The following is an 11568-nucleotide window of genomic DNA, read 5'->3' as shown; positions in this document are numbered from 1 at the left end:
TTGAAGAAGGACTCTCGAGGTCTTTCTCGGGTTGCGGCGGGAAACCTTCGTTTCCCTCAACTTCTGCAGGGGACCTTAGGGAACTTCCCAGGGTGCCTCTGAGAGGTGAGGGATGCTGTGTAGTTGGCAGGGCTTCTAGGGACTCTGCTGGGTTCGGCGCAATGGAAGAGGGCCTCATCTCGAGGGGAGGCAGGAACCTCAGGCTTCCTCTCGGTTTCGGACTCCGACTGCACGGTCCCTGCAGTGTTGGGACAGGAGAGTCATGCCTCGTCTTGTCTGAGGAATGGAATTCTGGTTGCCTCTCGAGTTGTTCCAGGAGTCTCAGGCCCCTTGTCGAGCTGTGTGTAGACCCTGCGGGTTTTTCCGGATGATGCATGGGGGTGTCAGTGCCCCTTCGTGTTGTGCCTTCACCCACAGGGTTGCCTTCGAAGAGGTGTCCGGGCATCGGGTTCTTATCAAGAGCGGACCGGAAAATCAGGGTCGTTCGGCACGTGGCACCTCACACGTGGCTAGTCTCGAATTTCCTCCTGAGACCGGCCTCATCCTGAGGTGCGCCAGGAAGTCCGGGAACCCCTTCCAGACCACGCAGTGGAATCGACTCTCCTGTCGCGATCATGAAGGGAGAAGGGGCTCAGATGAAGTGGTGCCGGGACCCTCGGTGTTTTCCTCGAGGGAACCCAGCGTGTCGGGGAACTTTTGCGGTCGCATCAAGGGTGTCAAGTACCGTGTCGCCCTTCAGGGCGGAACATGGGACTTCCCTGGAGACACCGGGAACTTCGGTGTTCCCCTGGAGTGAGACCGGTATGTTGGGGAACTTTGGGGTCGCATCAAGGGTGCCAAGTAGCATTTCGAACTTTAAGATGGAACGTGGGACTTCTCTTGAGACTCTAGCTGGCAAGGGCCTCATATTGCGATGAAGGGGGAACCACATGGTTTTTAAGACTTGAGGCTGAATTCTCGAATTACGATGGGAAATTTAGACTTCCTCTTGTGTTGTCCGTGGGAAGACCAATCTTCCATTCAAATTGTGAGGGAGAGATGGAGGTTGCTCTCGAGTCACTGTAGGGCAAAATAGACCTCATCTAGGCTTGTGTCTAGGACATAATGTTCCACTCCAGGGGCGACAGGGATCTCGGGGTTGCATTCCAAACTCACCCGGGGAGTCAGGCCTCGTCTCCAGGGAAGCAAAGGACTCTGCTCTCCTCTCGAGTCGCACCGGGTATTTCTAGGACCCATCTGAGTGGCCTAAAGGGAGTCAATACTCCTGTGAAGTTAGGAGAGAGGACCAGGAATTGCTCTCCAGGTCAGGCAGGAAAAGAAGGCCCCCATCTCTCCTTGACGGGGGCATCTTGTGGTTTTTCTCGAACTGCGGCGCCACTGTGGGTTTTCTCACGAGGTACGATGGGGTACTCAGGGAGCCTCTTGTGTGGTACTAGGGAAGTCAGTTTTCCTTCTTGTGGCGAGGGGAGCGCGTCCTTGCTCTGGAGTCATGGTAGGGGAATCGGGCATCAAGAGACGTTGAAAAAGGACTCTCCAAGTCTTTCTCGGGTTACTTCAGGAAACTCTGGGTTCCCTCGACTTGTGCCAGTGACCTCAGGTAGCTTCTCACGGAGCCTCTGAGAATTCAGGGATACTGTGATGTTGGGAGGGGCCTCTCGGGACACCACTGACTTTGGTTCAATGGAAGAGGGCCTCTTCTCTAGTTGAGGCAGGAACCTCAGGGTTCCTCTCCATTTCTGACTCCAATTGCAGGGTCCCTGAAGAGTTGGGACAGGAGAGTAAGGCCTCGTCTTGTGTGAAGGAATGCAACTTCACTTGCCTCTCGAGTTGTTCACGAGGTGACAGTCCACATTTGGAGCTGTGAGTGGAATCTGCGGGTTTTTCCAGACGATGCATGGGGATGTCAGTGTCCCTTCGTGTTGTGCCTTCATCCACAGGGTTGCCTTCGAAGAGATGTCCGGGCGTCAGGTTCTTATCTAGAGTGGACCGGGAATTCGGGATCTTTCAGCATTTGGCACCAACCATGAGGCTACTTTTCGAATTTCCTCATGAGACCGGCCTCATCCGGAGGTTCGCGGGGAACGTCGGGAACCCCTTGCAGACAAAACATGGGAATCGACCCTTCTGTCGCGATCAGGAGGGGTGAAGAGGCTCACAGGAAGTGGTGCCGTGAACTTTGGTGTTTCCCTCGAGTGAGACCGGTATGTCAGGGAACTTTGGGGGTCGCATCAAGGGTGCCAAGTACCGTTTTGTACTTCAGGATGGAACGTGGGACTTCCCTTGATACGCTGTAGCGGCCAAGGGCCTCATCTTGCGATGACGGGGGAGCCACGTGGTTTTTCTCGAGTTGCGGCGGGATTCTCGAGTTACGACGGGGATTTCAGGCTTCCTCTTGTGTTGGGCCAGGGAAGTCCAATCATCCATTCGAGTTGCGAGGGAGAGCTGGGGGTTGCGCTCGAGTCACTGCAGGGCAAAGGAGACCTCATCTAGGCTTGTGTCCAGGACCTAATGTTCCTCTCCAAGGGCCACAGGGATCTCAGGTTTGCATTCCAGACTCACCCAGGGAGTCAGGCCTCATGTCGAAGGGAAGCAAAGGACTCCGCTCTCCTTTCGAGTCGCGACGGGCACCTCTTGGAGCCCACTTTGTGGCCTAAAGGGAGTCAAGCCTCCTGTGAAGTTTGGAGAGAGGACTTGGGACTGCTCTCCAGGCCATGCAGGAAAAGATGTCCCTCATCTCGCGATGACGGAGGGATCTTGTGGGTTTTCTCGAGCTGCGGCACCAGTGTGGGGTTTCACACGAGGTACGACGGGGAGCTCAGGGAGCCTCTCGTGTGGCCCCAGGGAAGTCAGGTCTCCATGTGCGTGGCGAGGGGGAGCGCATTATTGCTCTCGAGCTATGGTAGGGGAATCTGACCTCAAGACACATTGAAGAAGGACTCTCGAGGTCTTTCTTCGGTTGTGGCAGGAAACCCTTGTTTCCCTCGACTTTTGCCGATGGCCTCAAGGAGCTTCTCAGAATGCCTATGAGAAGTCAGGGATACTGTGGAGATGGGAGGGGCCTCTCGGGACTCCACTGTGTTTGTTTTCATGGAAGAGGGCCTCATCTCGGGTTGAGGCAGGAACCTCAGGTTTCCTCTCCATTTCTGACTCAGATCGAAGTGTGCCTGCAGAGTTGGGATTGGATACTCAGGCCTCGTCTTGTCTGAGGAAGGGAACTCCGCTTTCCTCTCTCATTGTTTAAGGGGTGACAGGCCAGTTGTGGAGCTGTATGTGGATCCTGCAGGGTTTTCCGGACGATGAACAGGGTTGCCAGTGCCCCTTCGTGTAGTGCCTTCATCCACAGGGTTGCCTTAGAAGAGGTGTCCGGGCATCGGGTTCTTATCAAGAGCAAGACCTAGAAATCGGGGTCTTTTGGCACGTGGCACCAACACGAGGCTACGTCTCGAATTTCTTCGTGAGACTGGCCTCATCCTGAGGTGCGCCATGAAGGTCGGGAACGCCTTCTAGACAAAGCAGGGGGATCGACCTTCCTGCCGTGATCAGGAGCGGAGAAGGGGCTCAAATGAAGTGGTGCCAGGAACTTCGGTGTTCCCTTGGAGTGAGACCGGTATATTGGGGAACTTTTGGGGTCGCATCAAGGGTGCCAAGTAGCATTTCGAACTTTATGACGAAACATGGGACTTCTCTTGAGACTCTGTAGTGGGCAAAGGCCTCATATTGCGATGAATGGGGAACCACGTGGTTTTTAAGAGTTGCGGTGGGATTCTCGAGTTACAACGGGAAATTCAGACTTCCTCTTGTGTTGGCCCAATGAAGACCAATCTTCCATTCGAATTGCAAGGGAGAGATGGGTGTTGCTCTCGAGTCACTGTAGGGCAAAATAGACCTCATGTAGGCTTTTGTCCAGGACATAATGTTCCTCTCCAGGGGCAACAGGGATCTCGGGGTTGCATTCCAGACTCACCCGAGGTAAGGCCTCGTCTCGAGGGGAAACAAAGTACTCTGCTCTCCTCTCAAGTCGCGACAGGTATCTCTTGGAGCCCATTGAGTGGCCTAAAGGGAGTAAAGCCTCCTGTGAAGTTTGGAGAAAAGACCAGGGATTGCTCTCCAGGTCAGGCAGGAAAAGAAGTCCCCAATCTCGCGATGACGGTGGGTTTTCCCGAGCTGCGGCGCCAGTGTGGGGTTTCTCACGAGGTATGACGGGGAGCTCAGGGAGCCTCTCATGTGGCGCCAGGGAAGTCAGGTGTCCATGCGCATGGCGAGGGGGAGCGTGTCATTGCTCTCGAGTCATGGTAGGGGAATCCGTCCTCAAGACGCGTTGAAGACGGACTCTTGAGGTCTTTCTCGGGCTGCGGCAGGATACCCTGTGTTCCCTCGACTTGTGCTGGTGACCTCAGGGAGTTGCTCAGGGTGCCTCTGAGAAGACACTGATACTGTGGAGTTGGGAGGGGCCTCTCGGGCCTCCACTTGGTGTGGTATAATACAAGAGGGCCTCATCTCGTGTTGAGGAAGGAACCTCAGGGTTCCTCTCCATTTCAGACTCCGATCTCAGGATTCCTGCAGAGTTGGGACAGGAGAGTCAGGCCTCGTATTCTGTGGAGAAATGAAACTTAGCTTGCCTCTCGAGTTGTTCACGAGGTAACAGGTCACTTGTCGAGCTGTATGTGGAACCTGAAGAATTTTCCAAAAGATGCACGGGTGTTCAGGGTCCCTCCTTGTTGTGCCTTCATCCTACGGGATGCATTCCAAGACGTGTACGGGCATCGGGTTCTTAATAGCTGACCGGGAAATGGGGTCTTTCCGCATGTGGCACCACCCACGAGGCTACATCTCCAATTTCCTCGTGAGACAGGCCTCATCCTGATGTGCGCTGGGAAGATCGGTAACCCCTTCCACACAAAGCAGGAGAAAAGACACTCCTGTTGCAATCAGGAGGGGAGAAGGGGCTCAAATGATGTGGTGCGGGGAACATGGGTGTTACCCTCGAGTGAGGCCTGTATGTTGGGGAACTTTGGGGGTGCCATCATGGGTGCCAAGTACCGTTTTGCACTTCAGTAGGAACGTGGGACTTCTTTTGAGACGCTGTGGCGGGCAAGGGCCTCATGCTGCGAAGACGATGGAACCACGTGGTTTTTTTCGAGTTGCGGCGGGATTCTCGAGTTACGACGCTGATTTCAGGCTTCCTGTTGTGTTAGCCCTGGGAAGCCCAGACTTCCCTTCGAGTTGCGAGGGAAAGCTGGATGTTGTGCTCGAATCACTGCAAGGCCAAAGAGACCTCATCTAGGCGTGTGTCCAGGACCTAATAGTCCTCTCAAGGGAAGACAAGGATCTCGGGATTGCACTCCAGACTCCCCCGGGGAGTCAGGCCTCGCCTCGAGGGGAAGCAAAGGACTGCACTCTCCTCTCGAGCCGCGACGCAGATCTCTTGGAGCCCACTGAGTCGCCTCAAGGGAATCCATCCTACTCTTCAGTTTGGAGAGAGGACTCGGGATTGCTCTTCAGGCCAGGCAGGAAAAGAAGTCCCTCAGCTCGCGAGGACGGGGGCGTCTCAGGGGTTTCCTCGAGCTGCGGCGCCCGTGAGGGTTTTCTCCCGAGGCACGACGAGGACCTCAGGGAGCCTCTCGTGCGGCGCCAGGGAAGCCAGGTCTGCATGCGCTAGGCGAGGGGGAGCGCATCATTGCTCTCTAGTCCAGAGAGGGGACAAGGGCCTCAAGACACTTTGAAGAAGGACTATCGAGGTCTTTCTCGAGTGGTGGCAGGAAACCCTCATTTCCCTCGACTTCTGCAGGGGACCTGAGGGAACTTCCCAGGGTGCCCCTGAGAGGTGAGGGATGCTGTGGAGTTAGCGGGGCCTCTCGGGACTCCGCTGTGGTTGGCGCAATGGAAGAGGGCCTCATCTCGAGGGGAGGCAGGAACCTCAGGCTTCCTCTCTGTTTCTGACTCCGACCCTCCGACCTCAGGGTCCCTGCAGAGTTGAGAGCAGAGAGTTAGGCCTCGTCTTGTCTGAGGAAGGGAACTCCGCTTGCCTCTCGAGTTGCTCAGGGGGTCTCAGGCCCCTCTTCGAGCTGTGTGTGGAACCCACGGGTGTTTCTGGACGATGCACGGGAGTGTCAGTGCCCCTTCGTGTTGTGCCTTCACCCACAGGGTTGCCTTCGAAGAGGTGTCCGTGCAACGGGTTCTTCTCAAGAGTGGACTGGGAAATCGAGGTCGATAGGCATGTGGCACCACCCCCGTGGCTCATCTCGAATTTCCTCGTGCGGACGGCCTCATCCTGAGATGCGCCGGGAAGGCCGGGAATCCCTTCCAGACCACGCAGGGGAATCGACACTCCTGTCGCCATCAGGAGGGGAGAAGGGGCTCAGATGAAGTGGTGTCGGGACCCTCAGTGTTTCCGTCGAGGGAACCCGGTGTGTCGGGGAACTTCTGGGGGTCGCATGAAAGGTGTCAGGTAATGTTTCGAACTTCAGGACGGAAACTGGGACTTCCCTTGAGACGCCATAGCGGGCAAGAGGCTCATCTTGCAAAGACGTTGGAACCACGTGGTTTTCCTCGAGTTGCAGCGGGATTCTCGAGTTACGACGGGGATCTCAGGCTTCCTCTTGGCTTGGCCCTAGGAAGCCCAATCTTCCCCTCGAGTGAGAGGGAAAGCTGGGGGTTGCGCTCGAGTCACTGCAGGGCCGAAGAGACCTCACTTAGGCGTGTGTCCGGAACCTAATATTCCTCTCCAGGGAAGGCAGGGATCTCGGGGTTGCATTCCAGGCTCCCCTGGGGAGTCATGCCTCGTCTCGAGGGGAAGCCAAGGACTCCGCCCTCCTCTCGAGTCGCGACGCGGGTCTCTGGGAGCCCCCTGAGCGGCCTCAAGGGAGTGCAGCCTGCTCTTCAGTTTGGAGACAGGACCCGGGATTGCTCTGCAGGCCATGCAGGAAAAGAAGGCCCACAGCTAGCGAGGACGGGGGCGTCTCAGGGGTTTCCTCGAGCTGCGGTGCCCTTGGGGGGTTTCTCCCGAGGCACTAGGAGGATCTCAGGGAGCCTCTCGTGCGGCGCCAGGGAAGTCAGGTCTCCATGCGGTGGCGATGGGGATCGAGTCATGGCTCTCGTGTCACGGGAGGGGAATAGGGCCTCGAGACGTGTCGAAGAAGGACTCTCGAGGTCTTTCTCGGGGGGTGGCGGGAAACCCTCGTTTCCCTCGCCTTCTGCCAGGGACCTTAGGGAACTTCCCAGGGTGCCTCTGAGAGGCGAGGGATCCTGTGGAGGTGGCGGGGCCCCTCGGGACTCCGCTGGGTCTGGCGCAACGGAAGAGGGCCTCACCTCGAGGGGAGGCAGGAACCTCAGGCTTCCTCTCCGTTTCGGACTCCGACCGCAGGGTCCCTGCAGAGTTGGGACAGGAGAGTCAGGCCTCGTCTTGTCTGAGGAAGGGAACCCCGCTAGGCTCTCGAGTTGCTCGGGGGGTCTCAGGCCCCTCGTCGAGCTGTGTGTGGAACCCGCGGGTCTTTGCGGACGATGCCCGGGGGTGGCAGTGCCCCTTGGTGTTGTGCCTTCACCCACAGGGTTGCCTTCGAAGAGGGGTCCTGGCCTCGGGTGCTTCTCAAGAACGGACCGGGGAATCGGGGGCGTTCGGCATGTGGCCCCACCCACGTGGCTCGTCTCGAATTTCCTTGTGAGACCGGCCTCATCCTGAGGTGCGCCGGGAAGGCCGGGAACCCCTTCCAGACCACGCAGGGGAATCGCCTCTCCTGTCGCGATCAGGAGGGGAGAAGGGTCTCAGAGGAAGCGGTGCCGGGACCCTCGGTGTTCCCCTCGTGGGACCCCGGCGTGTCGGGGGACTTTTGGGGGACGCAGGAAGGCCGTCAAGGACCGTTTCGCCCTTCAGGGCGGAACAGGGGACTTCCCTTGAGACGCCGTCGCGGGCAAGGGCCTCATCTTGCCAAGAGGTGGGAACCACGTGGTTTTTCTCGAGTTGCGGCGGCATTCTCGAGTTACGACGGGGATCTCAGCCTTCCCATTGGGTTGGCCCTGGGAAGCCCAATCTTCCCCTCGGGTTGCGAGGGAAAGCTGGGGGTTGCGTTCGAGTCACTGCAGGGCCGAAGAGACCTCACCTAGGCGTGTGTCCGGGACCTAATGTCCCTCTCCAGGGAAGACAGGGATCTCGGGGTTGCATTCCAGGCTCCCCCGGGGAGTCAGGCCTCGTCTCGAGGGGAAGCCAAGAACTCCGCTCTCCTCACGAGTCGCGACGCGGGTCTCTTGGAGCCCCCTGAGCGGCCTCAAGGGAGTCCAGCCTCCTCTTCCGTTTGAAGAGAGGACCCGGGATTGCTCTCCAGGCCATGCAGGAAAAGAAGGCCCTCAGCTCGCGAGGACGGGGGGGTCTCAGGGGTTTCCTCGAGCTGCGGCGCCCGTGGGGGTTTTCTCCCGAGGCACGACGAGGATCCCAGGGAGCCTCTCGTGCGGTGCCAGGGAAGTCAGGTCTCCATGCGCTTGGCGAGGGGAAGCGCGTCCTGGCTCTCAAGTCACGGGAGGGGACTAGGGCCTCGAGACGCGTTGAAGAAGGACTCTCGAGGTCTTTCTCGGGGGGCGGCGGGAAACCCTCGTTTCCCTTGCCTTCTGCCGGGGACCTTAGGGAACTTCCCAGGGTGCCTCTGAGAGGTGAGGGATCCTGTGGAGGTGGCGGGGCCCCTCGGGACTCCGGTGGGTCTGGCGCAACGGAAGAGGGCCTCACCTCGAGGGGAGGCAGGAACCTCAGGCTTCCTCTCCGTTTCGGACTCCGACCGCAGGGTCCCTGCAGAGTTGGGACAGGAGAGTCAGGCCTCGTCTTGTCTGAGGAAGGGAACCCCGCTGGCCTCTCGAGTTGCTCAGGGGGTCTCAGGCCCCTCGTCGAGCTGTGTGTGGAACCCGCGGGTCTTTGCGGACGATGCCCGGGGGTGGCAGTGCCCCTTGGTGTTGTGCCTTCACCCACAGGGTTGCCTTCGAAGAGGGGTCCTGGCCTCGGGTCCTTCTCAAGAACGGACCGGGGAATCGGGGGCGTTCGGAATGTGGCACCACCCACGTGGCTCGTCTCGAATCTCCTCGTGAGACCGGCCTCATCCTGAGGTGCGCCGGGAAGACCAGGAACCCGTTCCAGACCACGCATCGGAATCGCCTCTCCTGTCCCGATCAGGAGGGGAGAAGGGGCTCAGAGCAAGCAGTTCCGGTACCCTCGGTGTGCCCCTCGGGGGAACCCGACGTGTCGGGGGACTTTTGGGGGTCGCAGGAAGGCTGTCAGGGACCGTTTTGCCCTTCAGGGCGGAACAGGGGACTTCCCTTGAGACACTGTCGCGGGCAAGGGCCTCATCTTGCCAACAGGTGGGAACCACGTGGTTTTTCTCGAGTTGTGGTGGGATTCTCGAGTTACGACGGGGATCTCAGCCTTCCCCTTGGGTTGGCCCTGGGAAGCCCAATCTTCCCCTCGGGTGGCGAGGGAAAGCTGGGGGTTGCGCTCGAGTCATTGCAGGGCCGAAGAGACCTCACCTAGGCATGTGTCCGGGACCTAATATTCCTCTCCAGGGAAGGCAGGGATCTCGGGGTTGCATTCCAGGCTCCCCCGGGGAGTCAGGCCTCGTCTCGAGGGGAAGCCAAGGACTCCGCTCTCCTCTCGAGTCGCGACGCGGGTCTCTTGGAGCCCCCTGAGCGGCCTCAAAGGAGTCCAGCCTCCTCTTACGTTTGGAGAGAGGACCCGGGATTGCTCTTCAGGCCATGCAGGAAAAGAAGGCCCTCAGCTCGCGAGGATGGGGGCGTCTCAGGGGTTTCCTGGAGGTGGAGCGTCCGTGGGGGTTTTCTCCCGAGGCACGACGAGGATCTCAGGGAGCCTCTCGAGCGGCGCCAGGGAAGTCAGGTCTCCATGCGCGTGGCGAGGGGGAGCGCGTCATGGCTCTCGAGTCACGGGAGGGGTCTAGGGCCTCGAGACGCGTTGAAGAAGGACTCTCGAGGTCTTTCTCGGGGGGCGGCGGGAAACCCTCGTTTCCCTCGCCTTCTGCCGGGGACCTTAGGGAACTTCCCAGGGTGCCTCTGAGAACCGAGGGATCCTGTGCAGGTGGCGGGGCCCCTCGGGACTCCGCTGGGTCTGGTGCAACGGAAGACGGCCTCACCTCGAGGGGAGGCAGGAACCTCAGGCTTCCTCTCCATTTCGGACTCCGACCGCAGGGTCCCTGCAGAGTTGGGACAGGAGAGTCAGGTCTCGTCTTGTTTGAGGAAGGGAAACCCGCTTGCCTCTCGAGTTGCTCAGGGGGTCTCAGGCCCCTCGTCGAGCTGTGTGTGGAACCCGCGGGTCTTTGCGGACGAAGCACGGGGAGGCAGTGCCCCTTCGTGTTGTGCCTTTACCCACAGGGTTGCCTTCGAAGAGGGGTCCGGGCCTCGGGTCCTTCTCAAGAGCGGACTGGGGAATCGGGGGCGTTCGGCATGTGGCCCCACCCACGTGGCTCGCCTCGAATTTCCTCGTGAGACCGGCCTCATCCTGAGGTGCGCCGGGAAGGCCGGTAACCCCTTCCAGACCACGCAGGGGAATCGCCTCTCCTGTCGCGATCAGGAGGGGAGAAGGGGCTCAGAGGAAGCGGTGCCGGGAACCTCGGTGTTCCCCTCGAGGGAACCCGGCGTGTCGGGGAACTTTTGGGGGTCGCATGAAGGCTGGCAGGATCCTTTCCGCCCTTCAGGGTGGAAGAGGGGACGTCCCTTGAGACGCCGTCGCGGGCAAGGGTCTCATCTTGCCAAGAGTTGGGAACCACGTGGTTTTTCTCGAGTTGCGGCAGGATTCTCGAGTACAATGGGGATCTCAGCCTTTCTCTTGGGTTGGCCCTGGGAACCCCAATCTTCCCCTCGAGTTGCAAGGGAAAGCTGGGGGTTGCGCTCGAGTCACTGCAGGGCCGAAGAGACCTCACCTAGGCGTGTGTCCAGGACCTACTATTCCTCTCCAGGGAAAGCAGGCATCTCGGGTTTGCATTCCAGGCTCCCCCGTGGAGTCAGACCTCGTCTCGAGGGGAAGCCAAGGACTCCGCTCTCCTCTCGAGTCGCGACAAGGATCTGTTGGAGCCCCCTGAACGGCCTCAACGGAGTCCAGCCTGCTCTTCAGTTTGGAGAGAGGACTCGTGATTGGTCTCCAGGCCATGCTGGAATATAAGGCCCTCATCTCGCGATGACTGGAGTGTCTCATGTGTTTCCTCGAGCTGCCTCGGCAGTGTGGGTTTCCTCATGAGGTACGATGAGGATCTCAGGGAGCCTCTCGTGCAGTGCCAGGTTAGTCAGGTCTCCATGCGCGTGAAGAGGGGTCGCGTGTCATGGCTCTCGAGTCATGGTAGGGGAATCGCGACTCAACACATTTTGAAGCACTCTCGAGGTCTTTCTCGAGTCATGGCAGAAAACCCAGGGTTCCCTCGACTTGTGCCTGTGACCTCAGGGAGCTTCTCATTGTGCCTCTGAGAACTCAGGGATACTGTGGAGTTGGTAGGGGCCTCTCGGGACTCCACTGGGTGTGGTGCAATGGAAGAGGGCCTCATCTCGAGTGGACGCAGGAACCTCAGGCTTCCTCTCCGTTTCTGACTCGGA

Source organism: Bubalus kerabau, unplaced genomic scaffold (genome assembly GCF_029407905.1).
Source record: "Bubalus kerabau isolate K-KA32 ecotype Philippines breed swamp buffalo unplaced genomic scaffold, PCC_UOA_SB_1v2 scaffold_30, whole genome shotgun sequence".
NCBI classification, from domain to species: Eukaryota; Metazoa; Chordata; class Mammalia; order Artiodactyla; family Bovidae; genus Bubalus; species Bubalus kerabau.
This window is presented reverse-complemented; position numbering follows the sequence as displayed.